Here is a 4,617-nt window from a genome sequence, read left to right as displayed (position 1 = left end):
CCATGAAATGTTAATGCTACAAATTACATTACAGCATTAAGTGAAAGCTCAGACCCCACGGAGGAGGAGGAGTCCGGAAACCTCCTGCATGGATCACGGAGGGTTTAAAGAGCTTCAGGATCACATCTTTCCTGAGCGAATCCCAGTCTGGGTCCTTCCACACGCTCGGGGCCGTCCTGTGCAGACAGGAAGCTGTTAGTACTTTCATGTGGTAACTCCAGGTGTTTTACAGGAAGTTACCTTGTAAGTTAAAGTACTGTGATTCTGCAGAAATGCACCTTTCAGTGGAGTGGGCTAGCCCCGCCCTGAAAGGTTCAGCATATCTACCTTGTAAGATGGAAACACTGTTACTGCACAGGTAACTTCCACACGTCACTACAACTGTTCCTTTGTGCTCAACCTCTGTGAGTGTTTGTGGGTCAATATAATGACTTTTATACTGAAATTCATTTAACGACAGGGGCTGAGCCCTTATAAGGACTTCCTGTCCTGCTCCATGTTTTACTGGTGCAGGTAAAAACAGAGTGACCTCAGCGGCTCTCAGAGCTCTGAACCACAGAGCACTCAAAGCTTTGAACAATAAAATCCACTCATTTCTCTTCCTGTGCGTGTGACCGTGGCTTCAAACCAATCAGCTCACACGCTGTGCGCCTGCAGGGACACTGCGGGCTGCAGGGCCGTGGGTTTGAGCCCGACCGTTTCCTGTGTGCCTGTCGTCTCTACTGCTTTATCAAACTCGGTGATAAGAACTGTCAGCTGGAGGCATGAAGTGCCCAAAAAGGCGCACGATATCAGACACGTGACACGGAGAGCAGGAAATGACCTCAGACCGCAAACAGCCTGCAGCACATAAACAAAATATACACCGTGTGTGACATCAGTGATGGTAAATGGCCTGGATCTCACACACCACGTGTCTGCTGGACAGCTCCGCCCACTTTTATTCACAGGTTCATCTGCACAGCAGCGACTCGGGTTTTGGCCCAAGGACGCTTTGGAATGGAACCAGCAACCTTCCCATGAGCCACGGCTCTTCATCACAGGCGATCTTCCACAGCCGTGTTCATAAACGGCGCACGCGCCACAGTCTGAGGCTTCGACGCGCCGTGGCCAACACGTTATTGGTCAGATGATTATGTTGTCTGTCCCGTTTGGATCTTTAGCCGTCAGAATTGTTGTCTGAAGGCAGAAAGATGCCAAACAGATTTACTTCACCAAGTGGATCATCATGGCCTTATTGGTCCATTTGATTGACCTTTATTATAATTATGTATTTATTTTATTTTCGTTTTTTTAAAGACGGGACAGACATGACTGGGGGATAGGACAGGGAGAAAGAATGAAAGAAAGAGAGGGAGAGAAAGAAAAAGAGAGGAGGGGAGAAGAGACGGTGAGAAAGGGGGGAAGAAAGAAAGAAAAACACCTGGATCACCTGTGTGGAGAAAAAAAACCAGAAGAGAAAACAAACAACAAAGAGCAACATAATAAAAACAACACCATCACAATAAACTAGCTAACAGTAGATAACAGTAGATAACAGTAGATACTTTTTTAATTTCACCTGTTGAGAATGAAAAAAGAAAACAAGCCGAAGAAAACGAGAGCAACATAACCAACAACATCACAATGATATATGGGAATATGACAGTAAATACTAAATGTTAAACATTATTGTGCAGCACATAAGATCAACAGAACACAGTGTGCTTTGAGGTAGGAGCCAAAAAGGGTGTAGTTTGTGGGTGTGATCACCCGTGTGTACACCTGTGAGCATGGATGCGCTTGTTTTTTAAAAGGTTCCTTCATGTAATGATCTGCTAGAGGGTGTGGGGGGGGCCACAGCCCCGTCCTCCAGGGCATGAAGCAGGTATGGAGGATTCCTCATCCACAACTAAACAAACACGTCAAAAACAAAGACCGTGTCTTCAACTCTCTGAGGAAGGTCCCTGAAGGTGACCTGATGATCAGGGATGAAATAGAGGGTGTATTTAACCACCAAGGCGCTGTCCTTCCCCCCACGCAAACCCGCCTCTGGCAGGGGGTTATAGTTGGCGTATTCTTCTGGAGTGTCAAAGAGCATCTTTATGATTGATGGGGTCTAGAGCCACCTTCCACCACCTGGTTGATTTGGGAAAACATCCTCCAGGAAGAAGTACACATGACCAACAGCAATACCTAAAAGATCCACGATGATAGAGCCCAGCAGAAGTGAGAATCCCGTTAACACCCAGGGCAGGAAGGGTGCCTGAACGTTGAGCAGGCCAAAGAAGTTGATGCGAACATTCGGGTTCCGTCGACTCCACACGTACACCAGCATGATGGTGGAGGCCTGGCCCAGGAACACCAGACTCACAAAAGTGCCAAATATAGTCATCAGAAGTCCACCAAAGAGAAACATGAAGACAAAGTCAGCCGTGCGTCTCCTGAAAGAGCCCTCCTCCAGCATTCGACAGCATCTGTACAGAAAAATCATATGGAACAGGAAATTGAAACCAACCGGACCAAAAAACAGGAAGTTGGTTATTAGTCACCATACCTGATAATTTCTAAGAATTAAATCTGGGTTGAAGTAGAGCTGAAATGGTGTGATGCTCTCTAGTTGCACCGCAGCAGTTGTGAGGACACAGGCGGTTGTGTATGCCCTGGTAACAACAGGAATCTGCAGCTATTCCTGCTGCAGCGTCTGGTAAGCCGTTTTAGACCGACTGAAAGCTTCCGGTACTTTCTTGACACGTCATCCCACAGATGATTACGTTAACGGGCTGACACGTTTCAGAGGTGTTAAGGTTCAAATATTGAGGAAGGAGAGTACAAACAACCATGGTCCAACAAGAGCTTGGTCAAACAATTGATTTTAATGAAATACACGCGTGGGGGACCAGCTCCGTTCGCAGACAGGGCTGATCTCTGACTACTCAAAACATAAACAGATATTTTATACCATCAGGGTTTGAATTTAATGACGCCCCCTCATGCGTCAGATACAATATATGCATACGTCAATTGAAAACCACAATGACTTTTAACACAGTTTAAAAGAACATTGTCTTCGTCTTCACAGCAGGTACTTCCTGTCACTGCCGGATGCTCGCTTATCATCTTGACACATCACAAACTGCTCTTTTGCAACCCCGAGCAAAACATGATTAAACTTTCACCTCTAAATGATTCTCTCTAACTGAGTGTGTGTGTGTCTGTGTGCTAACCACAATTGCACCCTACTTCACTTCGCCGACTAGCTGCTGACCTCTCACCAGACAGAGAGACAAAGCCACTCTCATATATGTAATAACCGAACTGAAACTATGTATATATCATCTACTAAATAAATGTTTTAATCAAGAACCTCTACTAAAGGCTTAATACAAGAATATGAACTTATAAACAATAATGAAAATGACCTGATATGAGTGTTTTGTAAGCCTGTATTGCAATTCCTTCTATGTTCTAGTTTCCCTCAGCATGTATCACCTGGACAGTCATGCCAGTGAAGCTTAAGACCCTTAATGAACCGAACATCAACTCAAACAAAGCACAGATATGCAATGTGTATAAAATAGTTATAACTGCATCTGGAATACAAGGTTAATATGATAACAGTATGCATAAACATCTTAAGGCCATCTTAAGGCCATCTTAAAGCTATCTGTTACACTGTTAAAGCAACGATCATACTGCAGATTATATTGTGCTGGTAAAATACTTTTGTTCATCCCCACAGAGGTCTGCTCTGACACTGGCTGTACCGACTGTAAACACGTCCTCCTGCTCGGTGACAGCAGCGTCACACCTCCAGTTTCTGGGTGACTTCCTGCGAGGCGCAGTCTTCCCATCAGTGGTCACCAGATGGTTGGTCTGAAGCTCCTCCTCTTCCTGTTTGTGACTCTGAAAACTGATCCAAGCTCTTTAAAGTGTGTTGAGTCATTTCCTTTTTCTGTGCAGGTTGAACCAATTAGGCGTCCTGTAAACAGCGCAGATTGACTCTAAACGTGCCGTCAGCTTCGACGCCGTTCAGCTCAGTCGGTGTAAACATGTCAGTCTGTGCTCGCTCTGCCTCTGTCACACACGCTTTCTCCAACTTTCTCTCCTGGCTCATCGAAGCCTCCCAGCTCCTGAAAGTCAAGAATAAAAAGGCAGAGTAAACTCCTCTTCCTCGCCGCCTTTCTGCTTCTCAGCAGCTCCGCCGATGAGGTGAGCGATTCCCTCCTCTCCATCACGCCGCCGCTTTCCCGCCGCTCTGAAGCAAATATCCATCTCCAGCTTCTTCTCCCGCTCTGTCTGACAGCCGAGAGACTGCCTGTCATCCCGCCTGTCAGCCTCACAAACGATGACGCGTGACAAAGTGACACACACACACACACACACACACACACACACACACACACACACACACACACAGCAGGCTGATCAGTCTACAAAAATTTTAAATGCAGTTTTTGGTTTCTCAAACTTTAAGAGCTGAAAGTGAAACCAGGTGTGTGTGTGTGTGATTTCGTTACAGTCAGGTAAAGCCTCTACAATAATTCAGAGGAACCCAACAACCACTCTGTGTGTATAGGCACCCAGTGCATCATGGGAATCCCCCAGCAGCTTACACCTACTGCAGCCTAACTGAGG

General features: G+C 46.0%; 1 pseudogene; it reads right to left on the bottom strand.

The window, feature by feature from the left end:
- Positions 1–1,957: 1,957 nt before the first annotated feature.
- LOC146643001 (derlin-2 pseudogene) lies at positions 1,958–4,304 on the bottom strand (annotated as a pseudogene).
- Between the last annotated feature and the right edge of the window lie 313 nt (positions 4,305–4,617).

The sequence above is a fragment of the Rhamphochromis longiceps genome, linkage group LG22, assembly GCF_057381845.1.
Source record: "Rhamphochromis longiceps isolate RC_006_pf linkage group LG22, R_longiceps_female_GT1.1, whole genome shotgun sequence".
Classification (NCBI taxonomy): Eukaryota; Metazoa; Chordata; class Actinopteri; order Cichliformes; family Cichlidae; genus Rhamphochromis; species Rhamphochromis longiceps.
This window is presented reverse-complemented; position numbering and strand designations above follow the sequence as displayed.